This window comes from Mobula hypostoma, chromosome 20 (genome assembly GCF_963921235.1).
Source record: "Mobula hypostoma chromosome 20, sMobHyp1.1, whole genome shotgun sequence".
In the NCBI taxonomy this organism is placed as follows: domain Eukaryota; kingdom Metazoa; phylum Chordata; class Chondrichthyes; order Myliobatiformes; family Myliobatidae; genus Mobula; species Mobula hypostoma.
The window spans coordinates 42,277,037-42,289,071 of record NC_086116.1 but is presented as its reverse complement, the minus strand read 5'-3'; the positions used below and the strand labels follow the sequence as shown (position 1 = coordinate 42,289,071).

General features: G+C 39.3%; 1 protein-coding gene across 1 annotated transcript in view; it reads left to right on the top strand.

The window, feature by feature from the left end:
• taf3 (TAF3 RNA polymerase II, TATA box binding protein (TBP)-associated facto) overlaps positions 1 to 12,035 on the top strand; it is a 238,621-nt gene that overhangs the window by 106,542 nt on the left and 120,044 nt on the right. The gene's annotated exons all lie outside the window — the stretch shown is intronic.

Sequence of the window (12,035 nt, the reverse complement as noted above, 5' to 3'; positions counted from 1 at the left end):
TATGGAGAAAGGGATAGATTGCACTGACAGATTACACGAGGTTAAACAGAAGACTGAAATGGAGTAGAGGAGTTAGCCTGGGCTGGTTGGCCAAAATGGCCTCATTCTATACTGCAATCCTCAAGTCAAACAGCATTCTTGATACAATGACTTATTAACACTATTGCTATGTTCACAAAATGCCATATGACTAGCTGAAAAATTTATTTATTTAGGGATAGATTACTGCCGAACCTGGGACTTTGGCAGTGTAATTGCGTTATGCAAACTGTTACGCCACCATGCCACCCACATCGCACCAACAGGTCAGCAGAGGACGCCATCTCCACTGCACTTCACTCTGCCCTGACCCACCTGGACAGCCCCAACTCTTACATCAGAAAACATACATCAAAGTTGCTGGTGAACGCAGCAGGCCAAGCAGCATCTATAGGAAGAGGCGCAGTCGACGTTTCAGGCCGAGACCCTTCGTCAGGACTAACACTCTTCCTTCAGTTAGTCCTGACGAAGGGTCTCGGCCTGAAACGTCGACTGCGCCTCTTCCTATAGATGCTGCTTGGCCTGCTGCGTTCACCAGCAACTTTGATGTATGTTGCTTGAATTTCCAGCATCTGCAGAATTCCTGTTGTTTCTTACATCAGAATGCTGTTTATTGACTTTAGTTCGGCATTTAATACTATGATCCCCTCCAAGCTGATCACCAAACTTCACCAGCTTGGTATCAGCTCATCCCTCTGCAATTGGACCTTGGACTTTCTGACTAACAGACCCCAGTCAGTTAAGTTAGACAACCTCTCCTCCTCCACTCTCACCCTGAACACCGGCGTGCCTCAAGGCTGTGTGCTGAGCCCTCTTCTGTACTCCCTTTTCACCTATGACTACGTTCCTGTATGTGGTTCTAACTCCATAATCAAGTTCGCAGATGACACCCCGGTGGTTGGCCTGATCAGAGGGGATGATGAGACGGCCTACAGGGATGAGGTCCAGCACCTGGCCATGTGGTGTGCCAAAAACAACCTGGCCCTTAACGCCCAGAAGACCAAGGAGATCATTGTGGACTTCAGGCATGCTAGGAGCCACACTCACGTCCCCATCTACATCAGTGGAGCTGTAGTGGAGCATATATCAAGCTTCAAATTCCTTGGTGTCCACATTTCTGAGGATCTCACCTGGTCCCTGAACTCCTCCATCCTGATCAAAAAGGTGCAACAGCGCCTTTATTTCCTGCGGAGCATCAAGAAAGCTCACCTCTGTCCCAGGATACTGACGGACTTTTACCGCTGTACCACTGAGCGTATACTCACCAACTGCATCTCAGTATGGTATGACAATTGTCCTGTATCAGACCGTAAAGCACTCCAGCGTGTGGTGAAAACTGCCCAGCGGATTATCGGCATCCAATTGCCCACCATTGAGAACATCTACCATAAGCACCGCCTGGGCAGGTGAAAAGCATTATCAGGGATGCATCTCACCCTAACCATGGAGTTTTTACTCTCCTCCCATCTGGTAGGCGCTACAGGAGCCTCCGCTCCCGCACCAGCGGGCACAGGAACAGCTTCTTCCCTGAGGCTGTGACCCTGCTGAACCTCACATCACAGCGCTAAGCAGTATTGCACCCATTTTGTACTGTCTCAGTACTTTCATATTTGTGTGCTGTAGCACTTACTTTTTATTCACAGTTATTTTGTAAATAACACTATTCTTTGCATTTCTGGTCAGATGCTAACTGCATTTCATTGGCTTTGTGTCTGTACTCGGCACAATGACAATAAAATTGAATCTAATCTAATCTAGTCTGTGGTGAGTGGTGGAATCTGGGGAGTACTGATGAGAATGTAAGGTGAATAAAAACAATGAGATTAGTGTCCATTGGTTGATAGTACAGACTTGATGGGCTGAAGGTCCCATTTTACTCTCTCTCTGAGTAAATGCTGGTGTCCAGTGAAATCTTGGTGTGCTTGATCACAGAAGTTAAAATACAGGTTCAAAAGCAATTAGGAATTCAAATATTGTGGGTGTTTATTCCAAGCATCTTGGCGCTTATTTCAAGTATTTTGGAATACATAAATAAGGAAGGTTTGCCGAGACTGAACAGGGCTTGGAAGCCAAAGTAAATTTATTATCAAAGTATGTATATGTCACCATATGCTACCTTGAGATTCTTTGGACTTTGATTAGACTTCATTTGAAGTTCATTATTTTTTTCAACTTGGCCAGTCACAACCTAGTGAGCAATTGTTTATGTTTTTTTAAAATATTATCTATTGGAGATACAGTGTAGAATAGGGCTTTCTGGACCATTGAGCTGTACCGGCAGTATCCCACTGGTTTAACCCCAGTCTAATGAAAGGACAATTTACAAAGACCAGTTAACTTAATAACCAGTACAAGTTTGGATTGTGGGAGGAAACCAGAGCACCCAGGGGTAACCCCCACAGATCCCACAGATTGGACATACAAACTCATTACACAGTACATTGGGATTGAACTCTGATCTCCGACGCAGCAAGCAATAATAGCGTCATGCTAACAGCTATGCTGTGTGCAAAGTTTGCAGCTTAGATGATGTCTTCTGACTTAACAACATCTGGCAAGTTTGGCATTTTGCAAGGACAAAGCTATGCATTTAGTTTTCATGCCATATGTTACACCGTAAATCCCATCTTTGTTTTAGACATCCTTCGCACTTTGACCATCTTCTTTTAACCTGTACCCCAATTAATCTAAAGCAGCAAATCTCCTTATTTAACCTTTGCCAGTAATCCTGTGAGCTACTACAAAGCCAACATCTGGAGATGGACTCCATTAAGCTACAAAAGGGCGAAATTGATGACACTTGAACTATGGTACCTACAGCTAATTTGGAGCAGAAAGCAGTTCACAGAAGACGCAACAGGACACAGTTACATATGTATTCATGGCAAATGTGAAGTAGAACTATTCAGAGTAGGAATATCTTATTGGAAAGAAATTAAATATGTTTTAGTTAGGATTTCAATCACATCTGAGTACCATTACCTGCATTAATAAGAAACAAAAATTGGAAATGCTGAAAGTGCCCAGCAGGTCAGGCATGAACTGGTCTTCGTTCATGGAGAGATAACAATGTCAACATTTTAGGTCAGTGATCCTTTGAAGAAGTGAAAAATAAGCATGTTTTAAGATACAGAGAGTGGAAGAGAGGTGGGAGATGCAAATGAGCACTTGAGGTTACAATTAAACTTTTATTAAATAGTGAGCGGGCTTGAGGGGCTGAGAAGCCTACTGTTGCTATTATTTTATAAATTGGTGGAGAAGATGGAATGCCAGTTATACGGTGCTAACCAGATGGGAAATAAGAAGCTAGTTTGGATTGCCCCTAATGGTTTGATATTGAAGATGACAATTTCATATCTTTTTTTGCTAGATATTTCACTTTCAATTTGTTTCTTTTGTTTTGTTTTCTTTGTTTAACTGCCAACATTATAAAGTAATGATGGACCCTTGACTCAGTATGATCTTGGACCTCATTGTCTACTTGCACTACACTTTCTCTGTAGTTGTTGCAATTTATTATGTATTCTGTTGTTGCTTGCCTTGTACCACATCAATGATTTGACCTGCACCAGTAGTACACAGGACAAGCTTTTCACTGTGCCTCGATACGTGTGAGAATAATAAACCATTTCCAATTTCAAATGTGAAAATAAATGAGAGGTTGAATGAGCCTTGGGATAATGCAGTTGGTATAAAATAAGAGAATATTTTGAAGAGAATCTGTTGGTTTTTACCATGTTTATTTTCATGTTTGTAGGCTAATTTTTAGTGGTTTATGGACAAAAATGAAGATGTAAAGGAAAATGTTGAAATTACTGACTTCAGTGATTGTTCAGCAACAAGAAGAACCTTTACCTCCCAGTTTGCAGGATTTCAGCCATTTCAGTTCAAAAACATGCCAGGCTTCATGGAATTAAGCACTGATCAATAAGTTTTTAAATGATCTGTGAGCTATATCGGATGGATCGATCGCCCAATTGTGCCTGCACGTAGGAGGCACTACTTGGCATGGGTTTTCAAGTGCACGTTTTTCATCTCAATGGGCCCAGTTCATAGATCCCACACTGGAAGTTGCTCAGCATGTACTATTACTAACATGACCCAGTAAAACTGTTTAATCATACTACTGTGTTGTCATCTTTGCTTCACGTACATGTAACAACTTAGAGATGATGAACGATAGAAAATTGAGTACTAATTATGCTCTGCTCTCTCCTCACCCCTATGATGCTGTTTTACCACAAGGGGCCCGAAAATAACTGTTGTTCACTATTGAACTCAGAATAGTTGCAACAGACCTATTCTTGTGTGGTTTTACAAGAAGTTTGAGATATGAGCTGGTAGGCCTCCAAAAGTCAGATAGGATTGATAACAAAAGTTGAATTTCTTCCTGAATATGGGCCCCTAATGAGAGAGGACTGCCAATCTGCTCATAACAGTTAATGTTGGAATCTATTTTTGATCTGTATCAATTGCTATAGATGTATTTGCTCAGTCGAATCCATTCATTACAGACAAAAAGGGTAATATTCAACATATGGAGGTAAGTTAAGTTAGAAGCCCATGTAGGATCACTATCCCACTTACCCTTGTTATGGATATTATTGTAATTCAAGGAGATAATCAAGTGGCTTTCACATTTTTTCAGTAGTGGATATTAACTCAAATTTTCGAACTTGCAGTTTGTTAGTATTATCAAGCTAAAAATGATAGAGATATCTCGATTGTCTTTTGCCTGTTTGAAAAAGATATTCAGCATAATCTAAATTTATTCCCCAAACAGCATCTTTTCACAAATGGAAAGCACCAACCTTTTCTAAGATTTGTTAAAACTAAACATTTAGTTTAACAAGTGAAACAGTGAATTGCTATCTTATAAGCTGTCATTCTTTATAAATAACACACATCAAAGTTGCTGGTGAACACAGCAGGCCAGGCAGCATCTCTAGGAAGAGGTATAGTCGACGTTTCGGGCCAAGACCCTTCGTCAGGACAAATAACATCTTGTGAGCTGCAGTTCTGTAGGCGAAAACATCTTGTTAATTAGAGAGGTCAGAGGAGAATGCCAGATTGGGTCAAGCTGACAGGATTCGACAGTAACTCAAATAACCACACATTACAGTAGTGGTGTTATGACGAGCATCTCTGAATGCAAACACGTCGAACCATGAAGTGGATGGGCTACAACATTAGCTGCAGCAACAGCAGAAGACCACATTGGGCTCCAAGGTGTACCTAATATAACGGCCGCTGTCTTATATTGCCTGTGCTTCACTCATTATGACTAGAGGTCTTGTATTTTAGCTTTATCTATCTCAGCATTCTGCAGTACATGTATTTTTATTAATACTGTTAAAATAATGCACTTTTATTTGAATAATATTTTAGGGCACAGCCACCAACTATAAGACTCCAAACTTTACAGTACATTAACTTTGCTGACGCTAGGATATTAATTTGCTTGGGAGACTTTTGAAATGCTATCTGCACTTGATTTTCCACTCTTTGATTTCTGTCTTAGATCCAAAGATTGTGCTAATCATTTTGGTAGCTAAGAACGAAAACTGGTGGAACCTTGGGGACCAGTCAAACTACTGTCTAAGATGTCAGGCAAGCTGTTTTGAGTCAGAAACTACAGTGGTATTGGAGAGAAAGTACTTGCAAGTTTCACTATGGACAATATCATGGTGAATATAGTGACTATGGACAATATCAGATATCTGCTTGATATTGAGGAGAAAAATCGTGGTTAATTCCACACACTACAATGCTAGATATTTCTATGTTTGAAGAAATTTGATTTTGCACGGAGTGGAAATGAGATCAAACCTTCAATGAGTGTCAGTGTTCATGTAGCTAAACTTCCAAAGTGAAGCCAGATGAGTATCACCACTTGTAGGGTAGTAATCCTGATACGACAATGAAAGCATAGCGATCTTATTATATTTAATTGGCTAGTTAATCTAAGAAACACTCGTATTTGGTAAGGGAAAGGAAAATAAATTCACAGGTGATTTAATACATTGAGTGCTTCAAAGGGGATGCATTGATTGTAATCTTTCAAAATTTCCTAGATTTTGGAGAGATCCCAAGAGATTGTAAAACTGCAAATGTAATGCTCTATTCAAGAAACTACAGACCAGCTAGTATGATAGTTTTCATTGGGAAATTTCAGGAAATAGTAGTGGGGTACTTATAATCAGTCCCATAATATAGATTTTCTAAGAAACAAAATGCCGTTGTAACAAATTTTTTGAAGTTCTGTGAGTGTATAGCAAGCAGGCTAGATAAAAGGGAATCAGTAGATGCAATATATTTATATTTTCAGAAGACATTCAATCGAATGTCACTTAACGGGGTAATGCATGGGCTAACTAACAGAAAACAGAGTTGGGATGAATAGATAATTTTCAAGTTAGCATGCTGCACATTGGAATTTATAAGAATAAGAGACAATGTCAATGAAATATATTTTGGACTTAAGAGGAGTTGATAAGGTGGATGCTAAGAGGCTATTTTCCCTTGTGAGGAATTCTAGAACTTGTAAAGTACATGGCTGCATATAGCTGGTTGAAACAGCATTTACCAAAAAAGTCTTTCCTGATTCCTGGTTCATTGGTTATTAATAGTTTATATTAAAGTATTCTTTTCAGAGGAGAAAACAATGCTATGTAATTCTACTGAAACATCCCAGTTTGTTGATAGTTTGACTGCTGCTGATAAGCAGCATTTTACTTCCACTTTTGGTTTGTATATTGAGGTGCCATAAGACTATATTTATAGTTTAAATGTAAATCCTAATCCTTGATATAGCAAAGCAAAAATATAATTGCATTGGACTTTTGTCATATTGCTTTTCTGAACCAAGTCTACAATACACAGATAATACATGATGGCATGGTAGAGTAGCAGTTAGCACAGTGCTTTACAGTCACTGATCAGGGTTTATTTCCTGCCACTGTCTGTAAGGAGTTTGTACAATCTCGCCATGACCATGAGGGTTTTCTCTGGGTGCAGTGGTTTCCTCCCAGGTTCTAAAGATGTATGGCTTAGTGCTAATAAATTCTCAGCATGCTATGTTGGCACTGGATGTGTAGCAGCACTAATGGACTGCCCCGGCACAATCCTCGGACTGTGTTGTTTGTCGATGCAAAACGATGTATTTCTTTGTATGTTTTGATATACATGTGACAAATACAGTTAATCTTTAATCTTTAGAATTTTAGATAGAGCATACTGGTGCCTAAAAAAATAATTTTTGCTCGAAGATTTTGTTTGATGTGAACTGTAAAAGCAAAAGTAAAAGTGGTTAAAATACATAATAACCTTGAAATTGTGGTTTGAAACATCTGACTGGTATCAGTTGTTTCAGTTCTAAATTATTTTATGAAGGTGTTTTAATGTGTTTTTAGTCAATTTGACTCTAGGCAAGAGGCTATGATGTGTACTGTATAACCATGATATGTGATAATGTTCACACAAGAGGTTTAATCAGTAATCTGTGATTGATCATAGAGAAATTCAATTTCCACAATATGAGGTATTATATCTATAACTAGGGGATATCATGATAGACCACCTGTCTCTAACTGTGTCATCATGTTGTCACTCGAACAGCTGAATTGCATAGTTAATAATGCAGCTAAGGATTTTGTAGGTTTTAACCAAAGACCATAGACAAAAATTGAAATATAACATTACATTCCTAAAGGAGGTAAATAGACTAGAATTACTGGTCATAATGAAAAGATACAGTACCGCATTTTCCTGTTACTGGGGATAAAAGATAGGATTTAACCGTAGTATGAAATGTAGGGGAAAGATTGCATTTCAGAGCAACCACGAGTTCATTTAGTTACATAAAAAAGTACCTCTAATAGCATTGAATGCAAAGACTAGACTGCTGAATACAAACAATGTATTGAGAATGATGTTATGCCTCATAGAGCTGGCTCTGAGAGAAATGCACTGATAAATGTGCTGATAAATTAACAAAACAGGGGCTGCTGCCACAAAGCCTGTTGTGGACTGAAGAAGTGTCCAGAGTAATTTTCATTGCATGGCCAAACGATGAAATTAAGTATAATTTGCTGAATGGAAGTGGCAGTGAGATGGTTTGAAAATGCTCCTGGGAGCAGCAAACAATCAATTTGCTGAAGTGAAGTAAACTCGGTCAGTTGATGGAGATGTGTGTGCTGCAGGAAACTTGCATTTCAGCAGATTATTATTACAGCACCAGTTATGGTATGCCAAGAAATGCTTTACAGCATAAAACAGACGACCGGTTTCTAGATACATGAGCGATGTAATAAAGGAAAGGAAACTTCCCCATATTCAGATAAAAATAGTAACATTGCAATTATTTCTCTCTAAAATAAAGATCAAATATTATACAAATAACAAGATTATTCCGTACATTCCAGGTTTAAAGTTTTCTACATTGTATTTATTATAAAGTGACCACTACACTGCAACAGTATAGTATTTCGTACCTCTTATATTGAGCATAGCTCAATAAAGGACTGCAATCCTAATAATGTACGATTACCAAGGTCCATTAAATCAAGTTTCATACCATAAAATTGTTAATGCTGCTTTGTCCTCGATCACAAGATATTCTTTTCAAATTCAAATGACTTTGGTAACACTCCATGTCAAAATGGACTGCTACACAGTTTAAAAATATAAAAAAAATGAAATGCCACTATCTTCTCTGACAGCTTGATGTTATCTGAAATCCTCAGTTGGATTTCTGGTTTGTAATTCACTTACAGCTATCCATTATCCTTCGATTAAAAACTGAGTTCAGTTGCTTGTCTGTGAATTTGGAATAGTAAATAGAAAGACTACTAATGCTGGATTGTAAAGTTAAAACAGAAAATGCTAAAAATGTAGTTTAGGTTAATTGGCATCCGAAAGCACAACGGATTATGAAAGAACCCTTCAAAATTAGGGAAACAGTGCATTCATAATAATCTTTCAACTTCAGATATTAATCAATCTTTTATGAATTAAGGCTTCCAAATTCACATTTGGATTTTTGCAGCAATCGAGCCCTTTTAAATTACAAATTAAAAATATGTAATTATTTACCCCCATTACTCGTCGTCGTCATGGCTATCCCTCGAGGTCGAGGATGATGGTCTTCGTTCTGTTGATCTACTTATGGGCTCTCAAGTGGCTTATGAGTCCAATCTTATGAGCCCATTACTATCCATTGTCCAAGCCTCTAAATTCCCATTCTGCTCTTACTAGAAAGTCTCATAAGCATCAAAAATGAGTTCCCCTTTTCCTAAAGATTCCACTCTGTTACCACATAGACCAAATTTGGCATATGGATAATCCATATACTCATTTCACTACAAATAATAATTATTGCTTGTTACGAGTTCATTAGATTTAACTTAAAACCAGAGTTAAAACCGCTATGATCTTGCATAGAGCAGGACTAAAGTTTTTTTTTAATGTATAGGGGTATGGTCATTACTGGCAAAACCAGCAGTAGTTATCCAACTCTGATTCCCCAAATATACTTCAATAGGAGTTGGAAGATTTCACACGTCACCTTAACTCTTGCAAATTTCTACAGATGTAATGTAGAGAGCATTCTAACTGGTTGCATCACTGTCTAATATAGAGGGGCTACTGCACAGGATCAGCAAAAGCTGCCGAGGGTTGTAAATTGAACCAGCTCCATCATGGGCTCTAGCCTTTCTAGCGTCAAGGATATCTTCAAAAGGCAATATCTCAAAAACGCTGCAAAAATAATTCAAGGACCTTCACCATTCAGGACCTGCCCTCTTCACATTATATCATCACAGAGCAGGTACAGAAGCTTGAAGACACCCACTCAACATTTTAGGAACAGTGTCTTACCCTTGGCCATCAGATTTCTGAATGGTCCATGAACACTTCCTCAATATTTTGCTCTCTTCTTTTGTCCATTTCTTGTCCATCCTTTCCGATCCATATACCTATAAAAGTAGCCTTTAAATGTTGTTAATGTACCCTCTTCAGTCACTTCCCCAAAAGCTCATTCCCTCTGGGTGAAAAAGTTGCCCCTCAGGTTCCTATTAAATCTTTTCCCTCACACCTTAAGCCTATGCCCTCTAGTTTTCAATTCCTCAGCCCTGGAAATATGAGCGGGATCTTCTTTACTCAGAGGATGGTGGGAGTATGGAATGAGCTGCCAGCAGAAGTAGTGGATGCAGGTTCAGCTGCAACATTTAAGATAAGATTGGGTAAGTAAATCGATGAGGGTGGTGTAGAGGGCTATGCTCCAGGTATGGTAGATGAGACTATGCATTGAAACGGGTCAGCATGGACTAGATGGGCTGAAGAGCTTGTTTCTGTGCTGTTGTATTCCATGATTCTATGATAGTGCATATCAGTTGCAACAGCACCCTGGACAATATTCAAACATGGGGTTGTAGTAACTTCTGTACTACACATACTATGCAACGACCATCTCCAACAAGAGAATGTCTAAATGTCTGAATGAATTAAATTTCTACTTTCATCGGTGGGGCTACAGCAAAAAGGCCAATAAAATCGTATGTAAGAGAAATTGACAACTGGATGAAGATCTTGAAGGTGCACACTGTCACCTCGCTGTTAGAATAGATAGTGTTTTTTCTTGAAGACCCTATTAAGTTTTCCCGTATTTATTCTTTCATATTTGCATTTGTATTTCGTGTCGCTTGCATTTACTTCCCTGCAGTTATTGTCTGACGAGTGAAAGGCAGAGTGAGCAGACAGCAAAATCTAGTGGATAGTTCTGCATTTTGTCCAGCAGAACATCTTTTCCAGCTAAATCCACTTGCTTGCTTTTGAATTTGTTAGCCTGTTGCAAAGCCCTCAGGTCTCTGACTATGGATGAAGCGTTTACAGAGTGCAATTAATACTCATGCTCAGATCTGTCTGTATGAAGGAGCAACACAAGGGAGGAGAAAGCAACATCTGGGTAAAATCCAGGGAATATTTAGAGCTAGCAGAATAAAATCATAAAACAAAACAATGCAAAGGAGTAGAAGAGGAAGAGTAAGAGGAGTAAAAAGAAGGGAGTTTATGAAATTCACAACATAAATACAATTACGTACCAGCAACACAAATTCATTTTCACTGCTGTCTGTAAGGAGTTTTACGTTCTCACCATGACCATATGGGTTTCCTCCCACATTCCATCGACGTTCAAGGTTAGTAGGTTACTTGGTCACATTTGGGTAATTGGGCATCACGGGCTCACTGGCCAGAAGGGCCTGTTACCATGCTGTATCTTGAAATAAAAGATAAAAATAAAAAAAACTATTTTTATAATTGGGAAGTGGCAGGATCAGTTTTATTACCTCTGACATATGTCATGAGATTTGTTGTTTTGCAGCAGTAGTATAGTGCAACACAAAAATTTGCCACAGCACACTCAGCCATCTGTAATGTGCCTCTCAATTGTATTTTCCTTAATTTGTAAGCATGAAAGAAATAAAATTGGTACTGCCATCTAATAGCATCACACACAAAATGCTGAAGGAACTCAATAAGTCAGGCAGCATCAATGGACGAGAATACATAGTCAATGTTTCGGTCCAAGACCTTTCATCAGAACTGTAAAGGAAGGGGAAAGAAGCCGCAACAAGAAGGACGGGGAGGGAAGGAGTACAAGTTGGCAGATGATAAGTGAAACCAGCTGAGAGGGAAGGTTGGGTGGGTGGAGGAAGGGGGTTGAAGTTAGAAATTGTGAGATGATAGGTGGAAAAGGTAAAGGGCTGAAGAAGAAAGAGAGTGGACCATGGGAGGAAGGAAAGGAGGAGGGCCACCAGTGGGAGGTGATGGGGCAGGTAAGAAGAAGGGGAGTTGTAAGAGGGGAGCCAGAATGGGGAATGGAATAAGGGGGGGGGGAGAGAAATTACCAGAAATTAGTGAAACTGAGGTTCATGCCATCAAGTTGCAGGCTACCCAGATGGAGTAGGAGGTGTTGCTCCTCCAGTCTGAATTTGGTG